Source organism: Amblyomma mixtum, chromosome 1 (genome assembly GCF_055824585.1).
Source record: "Amblyomma mixtum isolate Tamu chromosome 1, ASM5582458v1, whole genome shotgun sequence".
Classification (NCBI taxonomy): Eukaryota; Metazoa; Arthropoda; class Arachnida; order Ixodida; family Ixodidae; genus Amblyomma; species Amblyomma mixtum.
The window spans coordinates 136817624-136834792 of NC_143012.1; the positions used below are offsets into that span (position 1 = coordinate 136817624).

General features: G+C 46.4%; 1 long non-coding RNA gene across 1 annotated transcript; it reads right to left on the minus strand.

Moving 5' to 3' along the window:
- Window positions 1-3012: 3012 nt before the first annotated feature.
- LOC149367693 (uncharacterized) lies at window positions 3013-16658 on the minus strand. The gene is made up of 2 exons (XR_016285123.1): window positions 16386-16658; window positions 3013-3183 (listed from the first exon to the last, which is right to left on the minus strand). It is a non-coding gene; the product is annotated as an uncharacterized LOC149367693 (long non-coding RNA).
- Window positions 16659-17169: the final 511 nt, after the last annotated feature.

A 17169-nucleotide genomic window follows, 5' to 3' on the forward strand; every position in this document is an offset into this window, starting at 1 on the left:
CATCTTGTTTATATCGTCTTTCTTCGTGGCTTCGGTGATTTTATGCGCGTTCCTTATATTGTTCCCTTTAGCTGCGTCAGCCCAGCTGACTCGCTCACGTGAGGACCTTTTCCTACTGAGGCTTCTCTTGCAGCTCCTGTCTCTGGAATTTGGATCGCGGTTCTCTGATGGAGTACTTGAATTTCCCGCAGCTGGAGGCATGTCGAGTGGCGGGAAATCGCTCTCCGACAGCAGCTGGCGTTCGGCCTGTCGGCGCTCCCATTGTCGCTTGCGCACTACGCAGGGGATCTTGTATTTCGCCTTGCACGTTCGATCTCCGGTCGGGTGTTCGTCCCCGCAAAGCTTACATTTAGGCGTACAGCGATGGTCTTCTTTGGGGTTGGCGAGTCCGCAGGCCAGGCACGTCTTGATATTGGGGGTCGGGCACAAGTCCTTTCGGTGTCCCACTCGGCCGCGCTGCTTGCAAACGTCGATCTGTTTCCTGTAGAGGCGGCACGGTATCAGGGTGACTCCGTATGGGACGAAGTTCGGTACCTTGGGTCCCTGGAACACCACGATCGCGGTGGTCGTGCTGCCGATCCTCTTTGCGCCCACTGCTAGCGGGTTTCTATCGTTGACGATCTTCCTATCTATCTCGTCGGTGCTCGCATCGATGGGGATGCCTCTGATGACGCCCTTTACGGTGTCGTGAGGAGCCATGCGATATGCGCTGACTTCGTAGGAGTTGTCTTGAATATAGATTTCCTGGATTTTAGCGTACCTAGCCGCGTTGTCTTCGCTCGGTGTACTGACAACGATGATGTTCTGTTGCGTGTTGGGGCAGATGGTGTCCGCGGCGCTTTCCTCACTCGTGATCTTGGCCGCGGCGAGTATGGCCGCAGCGACGGTGGTGGTGCCGGTCTTGACGATGTCCAGTCCCCCTCTGGGTCTGACGACTATCTTGCTCTCTTCCAGTGGCATGGCTGGCATGTGTGCTGCCTTGATGGCCGAGGCTCTGACGTTCTTGTGGAATTTCAATTTCGGGCTTGTTTGACTCCCGCCGGGTCCGTCAGGCTCTCTCGTAAGGGCTACCACTATTGTGAAAACCTCGCGAAATACTTGCGCATACCTCGTCTTTGAGAACCAGGCATTGGTGCAGCAAGTCGAGCATATATCCATCTACTTCTCCGTCCACAAAGCTTCCTTCATGACAATTAAAAACTGTTAGTGGAGTCTTTCTTAAGAAGAAATATGTGTGAAAAATAACTAGTTGTCTGTAAATATACACACATGTCTTGCTCGAATTCTTTGCCTCAGTCTATCGAAAAAAAAAAACAGCTGATGAACTGCACTTAAAATTAGCATTAGGAAGTAACGTAATCATCGCCAATTTTTTTTTTCGTCATTAGACTTACGCTCCGGCCACTGGCAAGTGCCAATGGCTGCCACTGACCAGCCTAAAACCTCCTCCGTCACCTCACATGGCTTATATATATTCTATGTCATGCCATTCAGCCTGTGCAATGCCCAAGGCCACATTCAGGAGAATGTTGGATAATATTCTCAGTGGGCTCAAATTGGAAACGTGTCTATGTTATCCAGGCTTTATTGTCGTTTTATCCGAAGGTTTTCCTTATAATTTACTGCACCTTCAGGACCTACTCACGTGCCTCCCGAAGCAGCGCAGGTGATCGGCCCAATATTGATAGCGTATTGGCAAATACCGGTCCTACAAAGGACCAGAGTGAGGCCACACATTTCGATTAGTGGGCCGACTACCGGTACTGTTTCATTCACTGAAGCTGGGCTGCAACTAAACCTGAAGAAATGTTACTGCGGCGCCACGAAGCCGACAGTATCGAAGCTGTCATTTCCAATATCTCCAAGGATGGATGGGCGGCGGGAAAAAGAGGTCGACGAGGTGCAGTTGGGATCTTGAGTGACTCCTGGGAGTGCGCCCGTCGTAACACTCTTCGATCAGCTACCACTGACCTGCGCTTCGAATGCCTTTACGGGTGCGATGTTCGGAGACAGGGAGAGTGCAGAGTGGGTCGGAGTACAATGCGGGTTAATGACATCCTAGTCAAAATCAAGAAGAAGAAATGGCTTGGGCAGGGCATGTAATGGAAAGGCACAGAAACCGATGGTCGTTAAGAGTAACGGAATGGATACCAAGTGAAGGCAAGCGTAGCAGGGGGCAGCAGAAAGTTAGGCGGGCAGCTGTCACAGGACAGTGTTAATTGCAGAGGTATGAGAGAGGCCTTTGTCCTGCAGTGTACTTAGTCAGGCTGATGGAGATTGCTATGCGTAATTTATTTTTCGTTACCAAGCTCTGGTATGTGCTTAGTATGTTGCACTCCTCCAAGGTTAGTGTGCACAAATCGCATAGATTGTTGGTGGTGTTCATAAGCGGCTCTTCATGGGAAAGAACAGGCCGCACGAACCTATTGTTCCATCTCAAAAATTTCTTCAGACGGTTCATAAACTGCCTTTAGACCTTAGTCTATGTAGTCTATCGACTTTTTACAGACAAATCCTATAGACCAGTCTATAGGCAATATATAGATTTACATCCGTATATTTCTAGTAGACTTTTGTCGATAGGCAGTCTATAGAAATCTAATAGAGACAGGTCTACACGCAGTCTATCGACGATATATAGATTTATGACCATACAGTTCCTGTAACTTTCTGTCCATAGACAGTCTACAGACAAGTATCTACTGAAAGTCTAAAACACAGGTCTATGACAGTCTATAGACAATCTATAGACTTATGGTCATACACTTCCTGTAGGTTTCTGTCTATAGAGAGTCTATAGACAAAAGTCTACTGGTCCAGTTCAGATATCTGTATAGACTATCTATAGACATTCCATAGATTTATGGCCTGGCAATGCTATAGACCTTTGTCTATAACCAGTCTTTAGACCTCTGTCTACTAAGCCTTCAGTTCAGAAGACCAATGTAGACTGTCAGTGGACTGTCTATAGCAGACAGTCTACAACCGTTGAGGGAAGGTCACCACGCGGTCTTCAGAGATGATAATTTTGTTTATTTCAAAGATATTCAGGCTGGGAACATACAATACATGCATCATAAGAATGCCGCACATTGTACAAACGAATGTTTAAACTAACAGACCGGCTGGTTTCCTCAGAAGCATTCTTGCGGCCTGCTATGACAATCGTCCGGGCATCTTGACCTGTAGAGCACAAACGGAAAAATAATTAATATAACGGGAACTTCAAAAAATTTTCCGCTTCATCTCTGCAAACGACCTTCAGAACGCAAAGCATACCTTGACCATCCGATCAAAAAAAGCTAATTTTGGTCTTTTGGTTTGGTTTCATGGGGTTCAAAGGGCCAAGGTGACTCAGCTATGAGGGACGCTGTAGTGAAGGGCTGCGGATAATTTCGACCACATGCGGTTCTTTACCTTGCGATTACATCGTATAGTACGGGCCTCTAGCATTTCGCCTCCTTCAAAATGCCACCACCGAGGCCGGTATCTGACCAGCGCTGTTCAGATCACCAGAGCAACACAATAACCACTTAACCATCGCGCCGGCTTCATTATTTCAGCAAATAAAGATGACAAATTCTAAATGGTTTTAATAAAAGATTCTAAAAGAGAGCACGAATCCGAGGAGCACTCTCCCTCTACAGTGAACACCTACTGCCAATACTGATCTCTGTATGGCATTCCTTTTATATTAACTGCAAGAGAAGACTTCGAAGTAATGGGCCACATATAAGCATTAACTCACTACGAGCTGCTGAGAAAAGCACCTCCATAAAATGTACTATCGGGGACAAAAGTGGTATACTCCACGCGAGCGGAGACGGAGCAACGGAAAACTGCGTTTCAACGCCATCTGCAGGTGGCATCTCGGACCCAGACAGCCAATATGTGACCCTTATTATCAGCAAGCATGTCGCTTGACTCGTTTCAATGTTTCGTGCTTTTGCTCGCCAAAATGCCGAGCGGCGCCGCAGCAGTAGCCCTCTTTTCATTTTGTGTCTTTTTTTAAACGCGCGTTCGAGATATGCCTTGAGAGCCGGCGCGCGCACCGTCATGATGCGATCGAATGCCCGCGCGCGCGTGGCTAACTTGTCGTGGAAGCAGCGCATTTTTGAAATATTGAAACGAGCCAAGAGACATGCCTGCTGATAATAAAGGTCACGCATTGGCTATCTGGGTCCGAGATGGCACCTGTAGATGGCGTTGCAACGCAGTTTTCTGTTTCTCCGGCTCCCGCCGCGTGGAGTATACCACTCTTGTCCCCGATAGTATATTCACTGCTGCTTGCACGCGGATCCAGGAGTACATGGCAGCATTTATCCGGATACCCGATTTTAAACAAGCGTTTCAAATTCAAATACCCTGCGTGAAGCCTGGTACGTAAGCCTATACTCAAACGGGCACAAGCTATGCAAAACCAGCAGGCAGAAGCGATCCAGTTTACCACTGATTTGCGCCTATAACTTGAAGCGCAAAGACGGAACAGCATACTCATACACCAGGGCGCGTTATTAGAAACAAGTGGGCTGCAAAGCTTCCATGCCGCGCGCATTATGCAGAAACACTCAAACAGCACATAGTGCCTGCAGCTGCGACGTGTCAAAAGCAGACGTGAGCTTGAGACATCATACGCATTACTATCACGATGAAACATCGTCTCAAATTCACTCAGTTTTTCCTTCAAGTGCAGCCCGAACACAGCAGTAAAGAGGCCGTTCTTGCACGCAGGCAGCTAACCTAATGTTGCTAGAAAAATAAACGAAAGCAACGTACGCGCTCAAAGTGGGAACTGTTTCAATGAAACGATCAACGTCGTCATCAAGAGGCGCTCCCATAATAAAACGTGAGCTTAATTGATTCCTTTGCAGAAATAAGCGCCCACTTACATTGCCGTTTTCATAATGATGTACCAGTGTGAGGTCCGAAAGCATACTCTGCCTTTCCCGCAAATGCTGCACTGTAAACGAAAATAAACCCAAAAGGGAGTATAAATGGAGGCAGTCACCCTTTTTACTCCATTTGTGAAAACATTTACTCCGAGAGTGTGGAGTAGAAAGATGGACTGTCCGCCATTTTACTCCCATGAGGGAATAGTGGAGTAAAAATGAGGATTTACCTGCATTTACTCCAGTCTAGAAAGGGAGTTAATTGTGCCCAATACTCCATCAGTGCCGAAATAGAGAAAAAACACCATTTTGTGCAATCCGCCCCGCCACCTAGCGCATCGTCTGCTTCTGGTCAGGCGTCTTATAATGGCGGTAAGTGAAGACCGCTTGGTTACCATCGTTGCTGGATCTCTGCTCACTTCTGCTCCTTACGGCCCCTGCCTCGGTACAAGATATCGGCTTGTCGCCGTTTTCCGCTACAGTAGGCTACACAATTGAATTGCTCCTATGCAGCCTCCAGTGCTCTAACCATTCCTGTCTTTCCTTTGTTAGTGTCGCCACCCGCTACAGCCCCTACTTAGGCCTAATTATCACATACTTTTTCCAGTGTGGTACTCGCAATGTGTTGCAGCAGATTATGTGTTGCATGAACATGGAACTGTGATAGAACATAGTGTCAACGCTGTGCTCTTGATTGAGCTCATGAGGCTACATTTTTCCTCAGTCATATTGAAAAGCTAAGCCTTAATGAAGTGAACATGAAAGCAAACACTGCCATTCCAAACTACCATCAGGGGCGTTTTCAACCTTTATGCTCTGGTTTTTAGTAAACATAGCGTGGTGCATGACCGTGAGAACCACCCAGCGACTCCTTCTCAGTTCTGAACTATTGATTATAATGTTACATCCCTTTATCTACAAACACGGCCAACCAAACGAGCTCGTAAACCAAAGGAGACGACAAGCAGACCACTCCTGCCGCCTACGCCGCCGCTGGGCTTGCAGATGGCGAATAGAATGCGTGACGCGGAGATACATTGGGGCAGCGCACTTTCCCAAGTTAGGTTGCAGGCGGCCGGCCGAGCTACTGCCCGTTTCTGCCACTGCCACTGCTGTAAGAATGAGCCTGAATGAGAATAAACAAACATGACGCCATTTTGGGCTCCATTACTGCGGGTAGTAAAAAATTTTCTCCAAAATAACTCCCTTATATAAGGGAGTAAATAACAAACACCATACATACAAAGTAAAAAAAAACTCCTTCGGGTGTGCGTTGGAGGACAAGCCATTTACTCCCTTTTGGGTGTTTTTTTGCTAACAGTGTGTTGTAGAAATTTGCGCACGCGTGAGCGGGGTTCATGAACGAGCCTCTCAGAATGAAATGTATAAAAATATAGAGCGCAGCTTAAAACAGACAAGCACAAGGACGAGAGCAGACACACGAGCGCTTGTTTCCAAGTGACGTTCATTGACAGGAACAGTTACATATATGCAGGAACAAAAAAAAAATGAGATATGAGACATGCATGCATTAACGATTACAACTTTTAGAGTTAAGGCCGCGTGTCTCATATCGCATTTTTTTTTGTTTCAGGATATAAGTAACAGCTTCTGTCAATAAACGTCAGTTGGAAGTAAGCGCTCCTTTGTCTGCTCTCGTCCTCGTACTTGTCTGTTTAAAGCTGTGCTCTATATTTTTATGCATGGATTAACAACTAGCCCTTACCCTTAGCCTAATGAAATGTAAGCCATCTCTTGTCAAGGCGACTTTTACTCTACTTTACTTCACTTTTACTCAGCTTTCAAAATAAAGAGCCCGCAGGCCAGCGGCGGCGGCCAGCGCTTCGGAAGATACGTGTCCAACGAAAGGGGAGACGGGATGCAGCTCGTAGTTTCTTCGCTGTGTTTGTACGTCCTGGTCATTCGCGCCGGCAACGACTTTATTCCGCCATCACACTACAGGAATTCCTCCAGCGCCACTTGACTACAACTTCGACAAACATCCCGAGCTCCAGTCTATAGAGTTACAAAATATCTTTGGCGAAACGTCGCTGTTCACGAGGCGCACAGAGCGAGCGTCCACACATAGCAAAGAAAAGCACTCCATGGTTCGGACAGGCGATAACAGAAAGATTTAAAAAATCGGCTGTGGTTTAGCTCTGGTTAAACCTGGAGTGACGCGATAGTTACAGCTTGTCGAGTAGAACTCGTGCAGTCGAACTGCAAAGTCAGTCTTTCGCCGCTCCGTTCCGCAGGACGTTCCTTTAAAAAAAGTGATCGCACAAATCCTTCCAACTATCGCCCTATTTCTTTAACGAACATTCCTTCTAAATTACTTCAATATGTTATATCGCCCAATCTAACCAACCATCTTGGTTCACTTAACTTCTTTTATCCCCGCCAACACGGTTTCCGTAAACTCTACTCCTGTGAAACACAACTGGCTGAATTCACACACGACATCCTTCGCTTAATGGACGACAACCTTCGAATCGACGCCATCTTTTTATATTTTTCCAAGGCCTTTGACAGTGTTTCGCACTCACACCTGCTCACAAAACTCTCTTCCCTAAGCATTCCTGAAAGCCTTATCACCTGGACTGAAACATTTCTTAATAGACGCAAGCAATTTACCTCAAGCAATGGTCACCGCTCACCCCTACACTAAGATTACATGAGGTGTCCCCCAGGGCGCAGGCTTATCACCACTGCTATTCGTTATTTACATCAACGATCTTCCAGTTAACATAAACGCCAAGCTAAGACTATTTGCGGACGACTGTGTCATATACAGTCCGATTCGTCATCCTACCAACAGTCACCTCCAGCAAAAAGACATTGATACAATAGCTGCATGGTGCGACAGATTTCTCATGCCTTTAAACCTTGAAAAATGCCAATTCTTGTCAATCTTTCGCAAGCGGAATGTAATCTAGCACACTTAAAGTATTAACATGGTTTCGATTGCACCAGCAACATCCTACAAGTACCTTGGTTTACATCTGGCATCGTCGCTCGCTTGGGTAACTGATGTCCAAACAATATGTTCACGAGAACAGAAAACTGGGCAAGTTGGAACGGATTCACCTTGAGCAGCGCGAAACACAGGACGTAGTGGAAGAAACAAGAGACGACACGAGCGCAATCTAACAACTGAATTTTATTTGTCGGAGGGTTAGATATATAAGCATCAAACACAACGACAAAACACAAGAGACATCACGATAGCCCCTAAAAAAACCGTAGGCGCATGCAGCGGGAGGCTAAAAGACTTCTTATCAAAGCCATCCAGCAATCCTAACACATGACAAGCACCTGCTATCACCCTGTCGCCACACATTCTCCGAGAGCGCGAATCTCTTTTTCCACAAGATTGATGGCGAGGTGACACATGTTTCTGACTCCTGGCTTATCAGAAACGCTTCAACTAACTCCCTACAGGTCCGATCTTGGTGACTGAACAAGATAGTTGTCCTGTCCAAATGGAGAAAACAATCTTTACACTTCCGGCAGTGCACAGCAAGGTTCGATGAAACTTCCCCTTTCACTGACCTGGATTTCTGGATGATTGCTGCATGGCTTTGAGAAGATGAGGCGTTTCGCCTCCCGGTGAATGCGCGAACGGGTTTTTTTTTTAGGGGCTATCGTGATGTCTTTTGTGTTTCGTCCTTGTGTTTGGTGCTTATATCCCTTTCCGACCCAGCGACCAGTACACTGGACATAAGAAACAAAGCGATGAAAAAAGCAGACGAAGCCCAAAATCAAAACCGAAACCACTTCCACGGCTTCCAGAAGAGACGAGGAATATCTTGATAGAGATAGTTCCTCTTTCGGCCGCATCTTCTCAGGAGGGCAGCACAGAGTAATGGCGTCCTCCGCGACCAAACGGCCATGTGCAACGTGCCCAAGTAAGTAATTTGTTTTACCGTTTTGTCCTCACTCAATTCAAATAAATAAATTCGTGCGAGATAACTAAGCTCTGTTTGAAACAATGTGGTTAAAAGTGTGCCCTATTTATGAGTAGTTTTCCGCAATGCGACAATGTTTTTATGTCCAGTGTACTGGACACTAGGATTCAACTGGCGCGTTTTGTTCAAGTCCCCGTGAAAGCAAGTTGCTTTTGATTTTGAATATTTTCTGGCGCCAAATTGCATAACTCCTAATGTCTTGGTAGAAATATCTTGATGGGGTTTTCCATTCAAGTAATATTATTTTCAGCACTATTTGGTTGTTTTATTTGCAGGAAAGACGCTCACAAGAAATTCAAGAGCTTTTGTTCGGGGACCAGTCTGACCTAGACGTCGATTCGGACTCTGGAGACGAGGTGGAGAAATTCCAGGCCGAATCTCCACTGGAAGAAAGCGGCGACGATTCTTCAAGTGGGGATGAAAATGACCGAAACGAAAAGTTTGACAAAGGAACGCGACCGCAAAGTTCGCGCCAAAAAGTAGCACAGTCGTGGACGGCACAGGCATTTACCGCGCCGATTGACATCGAAAGAACCGGTGAAATGGATGGATACAAGGTCAGTTACGCGGCTGTCTTCATGTTGTAGAGCTGAGTCAGTTGACTCTACAAGGCGTTACGACAAGAAACAGAAAAAATACGTTGGAAGTCGAAAGGCCGGCAAGCGTCCGATTCTACAACAATCACAAGGGAGGAGTAGACCTGAACGACTTTCTCATCAACATGTATCGCATAAAAATGAAAACTAAGAAATGGTCTGTAAAACTCATTTTCCACTTCACGGATCTCGCCTTGGTTAAGAGCTGGCTGAGTTACAAAGAAGACACCAAAAAGGCAGGCAACACGAAGAGTCAAGTGCTTCACCTGCTAGACTTCAGGATGCAGGTAGCAGAAGCTCTTATCAGGGGCTCCCAAGAAAGAAAACGGCGTGGTAGGCCATCTACAGATGCTACTGTTCAACATGTACACCACCACAGGGCTGCCGTGCAAATACCAGGCCCTGGCGTGCGTTTTGATCAAGAAGGCCATTGGCCAGATCCGCAAGTGGTGGCAAATTCCTAAAGGTGTCGACTCTCCGAATGCAAGGCAAAGTCATAAGTTCAGTGCACAAAATGCAAAGTCTTTCTTTGCTTGAAGGCAGGCAAAAACTGTTTTCGCGATTTCCACAGCAAGTAAGCGTCAGAGTTGACCTTAAGTTTGGATGTTTCATCAAGCACAAAGACGATACTCCAAGAACATGTCACTCCTAGTGCAAGTTACTTCTTTTTCTTAAGTCTGGCAGTACTGTACTTGTGATTCTAAGAAGAGCTAAGCTCTTGAGATGACGTGCAGCATTGCTCAATCAGCGAGCAAACCAGATCATGTGCAACAAATAAATCCCAGTGTCCAGTATACTGGACATGGTTCTCCGTTGAAAACCACTGTACTTACTGTCTTCATAATTTTTCACACGCTCTTTAATACCTTCTTAACCGGAAAAAACCACCAGCGATTTTTTTTCTCGCCCGCAAAAAAATTCGGGATGCAAAGGGATATATCTAACCCTTCGAGAAAAAAAATTCAGTTGTTAGATTGCGCTCGTGTCGTCTCTTGTTTCTTCCACTATTTCCTGTGATTCGCGCTGCTTTAAGACCAGTATGTTTCGACGCCTCATGTGTCTTTTGTTATCTCCGGCGAAACCTGAAATCAGCGCCTCCAGATGTAAGAAAACTGGCTTATCAAACACTAGACCACCCCAAACTTGAATTCGCATCATCTACCTGGCATCCATCTCAAGCATACCTTTCCACCGAAATCGAGGTCATCTAAAATCGCGCGGCCAGGTTTATCACCTCAGAATATTCCAAAGGAATTAGTATCACTGCACTCAAACACTCTCTTTCTCTCCCATCACTTTAATCACACCGCATAATCTCACGTCTTTGCCTGCTTCACCACTTCTTCTACCATCCAGCTTCGAGACACCCGCTTCTAAAATCCCCAATAAGAACTTCAAGTCGCCTTAGCCATAGCCACCCCACAGCCGGTATCAAGACCCGTACATTAGCAATGAATGGTTAGTTTTTTCCCAACATAGTAACCTTCTGGAATGCTCTATACCTAACGACATAACTTTATGCAACGATTCAAAGTCCTTTCGCATGAAACTCGCCTATCATCTTCAGAATATGTGAATAGCCGCCGCGGTGGCTCAGTGGCTATGGTGCTCGGCTGCTGCCCCAAAAGACGCGGGTTCGATCCCTGCCGCGGCGGCTGGAATTTCTTGGGAGGAGAAATTCTAGAGGCCCGTGTACTGTGCGATGTCAGTGCACGTTAAAGAACCCCAGGTGGTCGAAATTTCCGGAGCCCTTCACTACGGCGTCTCTCATAGCCTGAGTCGCTTTGGGACGTTAAACCCCATAAACCAAACCAGAATATGTGAATACTTCCTCATTTTTACCATGCATTGTTCAATGACTTTCATCCGTGGCCACTGCAGCAAGCAAATGTTTTTTTCTTTGTAAGCTTTCACTGCGAATGTGAACCCTTTATCCTTTTCATATTGTTTTCTCGTTAGCTTTTGAAGTTTGTAGTGCGTGTTCATTGTGTGTGCGTTTTTAGGCTTGTTTTATATCAGTTGTAGCCCCTCCTTACGTAATTCCCTCGAGCCTTTAAGGATGAAATAAATGAAATGAAATAAAATGAAACACCAAAAGTAAAAGAAGACAACCAAAACTGCTGATCATACATGTCGGTGAAAGGCACACACATCATCGCCGTGGCGCATGCGCGTGAGACAGTCAGATCTCTTTTCCGGATGAAAAAGATAACTTTTCATTGAGAGCGATAGCCCGATCACTGAGGCACCCGCCACTCTTATCGTGAATATGAAATGCCTCTATAATTTCACGTGTTAACCTATCTTTATGTTTGGCGAAGATGAGGGTGCTATAAAAAGGAGGAGTGCATGTGCCTTTCTGCCAATGACGGGCAAGATTGCATGATATTCTCGGTTTCCCGCGCTGTTTTCACTTCGAATCAATACCAACTCACCCTAATCGCGGCCTTAATTAACATTATTATAGCCTTAGCCGAAAGGCAGTGTATATAATGTCGGACAAAAAGAAATTAGGACTTTTATAGACTGATTTATAGTTAATTTATAGACTACCTGTAGACAACGATATTAATTTAGTTATAGACTTTATATACAGATAGTCTATAGATTGTCCGTGAGGAAACTAAGGCAGTCATAAACTTATGCTATAGGTAGTCTATAGACAGTTTATACACAACAGGAAGTTAAGCTGGTTGTATATTCAAGTAATATCTATAGACGGTCTATAGATACTCTATAAACTGTTAATACTTAGCTTTGAATCAACTAGGATCTTTCAAGTTCTCTCAATCTTATTTATGTGAACAAATTAACGTAAAAATGGAGACAAAGGACAAGGCAGGTGACACATATGACAATTAGCAAGCGTCATTTTCAACTGCAAAGCACTGCAAACTGCAAAGAAAGTGTTTTTTATGTGTTTTGCAATAATTGCAGTTCTTTAACACGTGTCCTTGAAATGGGGCAAGGGTTATCTCAGACAAACGGGACGCAGCATAAATCGTAGGTTAATAAAACGTGACCGATCCTTGCTCATTTAAAGCTTCTGAATCTGCCAGAACATTTCCTTGAGTGTGAATCGCGTGAGCCCCTTTTCTTTACAACAATTGATGACAACAATTTTGGCAACACACAGGGACAAGCTCACATATGAAATAATCGACGCTTTTAACACCGCAAAGAAAGGACTGCATTGTGTAAGTGAGGCTTCCATTATTTTGTGTAAGAAAAACTTCGTCAAATATTTAGAGGAATCTCCCAAGGTGGAGTATATTTGTAATAAGGGAGCAATTGCTCACTGACATCCACCCGACCGCAGCCAAACGGCTACATAGGAAAGCTATACAGCTTTATTAGAAACTTCGTAGTTAAAGAAAAATTCGTCCTGGTCTGGGGTTCGAACCCGGGACCACCGCTTCACCGGAGCAGTCTCTCTACCAATTGAGCTAACCGGGACGCCAAGCTTATGGTAGGGCGAGCGCGAATTTATCAATAACGTGAAGTGGGAGCAGAGTTGGTGAAATATTTAGGGGAATCCCCCAAGGTGGAATAGATTTGTAATGAGGGAGTAATTACTGATTGACATCCACCCATTCGGTAGTCACGTGACATCTGTGACGTCATCACTGACTCTACCAGTCAGGGAATTTCGTTTCGAACGTCGGCGCGGTTTTGTTGTGACAATCTTAATGCCACTGGATTAAAAGCGCAGAAAAAAAACGGGAGGACATGGACAGATATGACTGCTCTCGCGCAATTTTTAATCAAGCTGTAGCCTATAGCTTACCCAATAATTTTTCTGCTCCTGACCGCCGTGGCGGCTGCGTTAATGGTGCTCGGCTGCTGACCCGAAAGACGCGGGTTCGATGCCGGCCGCGGTGGTCGCTTTTCGATGGACGGGAAATGCTAAAGGCCCCGGTACTTAAGAACCCAAGGTGGTAAAAATTATCAGGAGCTCTCTGCTATTGCGTCGGTCACAGCCCAAATCGCTTTGGAATGCTAAATGCTATAAAACCAAGCCCAAATCGAGGAATTTTCGTGTTTCTTTGTTAATTCTTCGCATGTTTAAAACTTCGTGGCTTGCAGTAAACTATTTTAGTTGTGAAGAAAGCGTGCGTCGTCATCGTCTTTCATTGTGTGTGTCTAGTTAGGCGCATCCTTCTCAAAATGACGCAGCTACGGCGAACGTGGACTAAGTGCCAGATCTAAAAAAACAGGCAGTAGGTTTATTCTACTCTTACTCGAGCCCTTGAGAGAAGTACACGATCGCCATAGTTGCTTTCAGTGTGGATTTCCTCATGTTAAGTCCTAAACACATATATTCGAGTGACCGTTTCAAGCTCTAGAAAAGTGAGATTACATGTACTTGGTTCCGGTTTGTGATACAGCTCAACCCTGTGCTCCTTTTCGCTCCGGCAAATCGTGCTCAGCTCTGATCAAGCTCATGATCAAGCCCCTCAGGACATGAACTGCAAAGCATGATCAATGAATTAGACAGGCAGAGCAGAACGGCGGTTCTAGAAATTAACATGCAGAAAACCAAAGTAATGTTCAACAGCCTAGCAAGAGAACAGCAGTTCGCAATTGGTAGCCAGATGCTAGAAATAGTAAGAGAATATGTCTATTTAGGGCAGGTAATGACAGCTGATCCGGATCACGAGAGGGAAATAACTAGAAGAATAAGAATGGGGTGGAGCGCATATGGCAAGTTCTCTCAGGTCATGAATGGTAGTTTACCAATAACCCTCAAGAGAAAAGTATACAACAGCTGTTATCTTTCCGGCACTCACCTATGGGGCAGAAACGTGGAGGCTAACAAAGAGGGTTCAGCTTAAGTCAAGGACAACTCAGCGAGCTACGGAAAGAAAAATGATGGATGTAACGTTAAGAGATCGGAAGAGCGCGGAGTGGGTGAGAGAACAAACCCGCGTTAATGACATCCTAGTTGAAATCAAGAGAAAGAAGTGGGCTCGGGCAGGGCATGCAATATGAAGGCAAGATAATGTTGGTCCTAAAGGGTAAAGGAGTGGATTCCAACAGAAACCAAGCGTAGCAGGGGGCGGCAGAAAGCTGGGTGGGCGGATGAGAGTATGAAATTTGCGGGAATTCGGTGGCCAAAGCCCCCGAAGGACAGGGTTAATTGGAGAGACATGGGAGAGGTCTTTGGCCTGCAGTGGGCGTAGTCAGGATGATGATGATGATATATGGCATGAGATGGACGCAGGCGCTGGGGTAGGTCGCTTGGCGACTTGTGCACAGTGACAGGCCATTTTCAGTCCCTACTCTGAAGCAGAACGGAACAACAACTAAGAGCAGTCGAAGTTGGCGCAGAAAACTGTGAAAAAAAAAATGCTTAAATGCAAGGTCAACTGAGCTCAGAAGAACGCCTACTCATTTGATATACAAACTATTTGGTCTTTACCATGCTCTAAAACACGTCAGTACAGAAAATAAGCCATGCTTCTCAGCAGTCCCCCGTGCGAGTCTCTGCTGATTCTGCAAAGCCAGCGGCAAGATTGCAGAGCCGACACTTTCGTGGGCTAGGTCACGGTGGTGCCTATGCTGAGCTAACGATGAACTGGCCAAAACCTAAATGTTGAAGCAGTACATTGCATTGACCGATACACAAAATTGACCTCCTCGCATTGGATCATCAATCAATGAAATCCCCAATAGCAGTACTTAAGAGCGTGATGTTTACACCAGCACACATACACGTGGGGGTGTAATATTTCGCCGCACAGAAAAATTATTCCGCCTGTGTGAGTATTACCATTTTGGTCTCAAGTTTAGAACACACGTCATTCGTGCACGCTGCTGTGTGTGGTAACTATTTAAAGCTGTGGCTCGATTGGAAATATAACGTCTTTTTTCTGAGTGTACTTATCGCAAACACTGAGTGCTGCCTGTTTTTTTCGAAGCGCACTCTGTTTAATTACTCATGATGTTTGGACGGGGGCTGTAAAAAATATCATCGGCGCGGTTTTCCCCTCGTTCAGTGCCTGCCGCAGAGAATGGGGGTATCTGAGACCTGTCTACGATGTATACCATCAATACCCGCCCTCCCACTGTGAAAGAATCAAGCACTCAGCGTAGAAAGCTGGGCTAATGGTTTGCTAGCACTATTGTGAGACATTCCAGCGGCTAACAAGACAGGGACGAAGGTAGACGAGACAGGACGAACGCCGGACTCCAACTGAGGCCTATGTGCAGAATTAAGCACACCAAACCTCTTGTTGAATGTGAAGTTGGTGTGGTATACAGCATCCCCCTCGCCTGTGGCAGACGGTACATCGGACAGACGGGACGCTGCCTCAATGAACGCTGGCTAGAGCATCGCCGGACAGCTCACTCGTTATCTGGCGGAGGTCACCTAGCTGACCACATTCGCCGTTGCTCACACAAACCAGCATGCAAGGCATTTTTAGAAAGAACAAGTGTGACGCCCAAGTATAAGACTCAAAAGAGCCGAGAAATTTTTGACGCGTTCAGCATAATCAATGACAAAGAAAACTGCGTCAGCAGTCATTCTGTGGCGCTACGCAAATAAGAAATAGATTACCTGAAGGCAAACATGTTGGTTCAGCCAGGTAGGCGATAAATAGAAGGTGCGCCGATGTGGCAAACATGAGTGGCATGCCACTGGCGCCTTCTGCATTTGTTGAATAATGGGTTTTCATCTTGTCACGGATTACTTCTCTTTGCGCCCCCCTTTGTACCATAATACCTGTTTGTGGAATAGACCTCGGTTGAAGTACGGCGTTCGTTCTGTCTCCTCTACCTTCGTCCCTGTATATTTTAGACCCTGGAATGTCTCCCAATAGAACCAAGCACTCTCTGAGATGTGGAGCTGTGAGCATGAGTGGGCTCGGCTGCAGAGACGAAAACCGACTGCCGCGATTTGGTGATGGAGTCGAAAAGTAGCTACGCACCTCCTGAGCGTCCGACGCGGGTGTGATGGCGCCTCCCACACGAATAAGCCTCCTAACTACGCTGCAAGTCTAGCATAGATGAGCGGCGTGGCAGCACTGCTCCAAAGGACGGGGCACCGTGCAGGATGCAGCTGGTCGCTCGCCCCGAGTCAGCGCATTCTACAGAATGATGGCTAAAAGAACGGGGAGTTGTGAACTGCCGCGGTTGGAAAAGTTTTCGCTCGTCGTCAGCAGAAACGAAAGCATTTCGCTCGAGTCCGCGTCCCTCAGAAATGGGCCACTTGTGACGTAACCGCGAGCCGCCGGCGCCGAGTCGGGCTCCAAACACGACGGGTATTTCGGGCGGTCGCTGGCACGAGACCCGCGACGCTCGGCCGTTTCGAGGCCCTTGTTTGCCGCGGGCAAGTGCGTAGCTCGGGCAGCCCTCCTCCTCCTCCTCGCTCTGAGATGCGCTTCGCTTTGCGCGCGCTGTGGGTGCTACGAATACGCGGAGAGAACAGGGGGCAACCAGCCATTCGCAGACCCTCTAAAGATGTGTCGAGCGCACGCTCTTAGAAACGCCGTCTGAGAATCTAGCGGCTGCGAGTGCTTTTTTCTCCGAATACACACTTAGCCCGCAGTTGTCAACAAGTATGCTGATGGAAAAACACTTCAGTTTTCGGTCGCCAAAACTCCCCACAAATGTAGCCTTGATGTCGTCGACGGTTCTCTTTCTATCATACGCAGTAACCGAAGTTCATTGTTCTTTACCTTTCGATGGTTTTGAAGCGTGGGATGTCGTCAA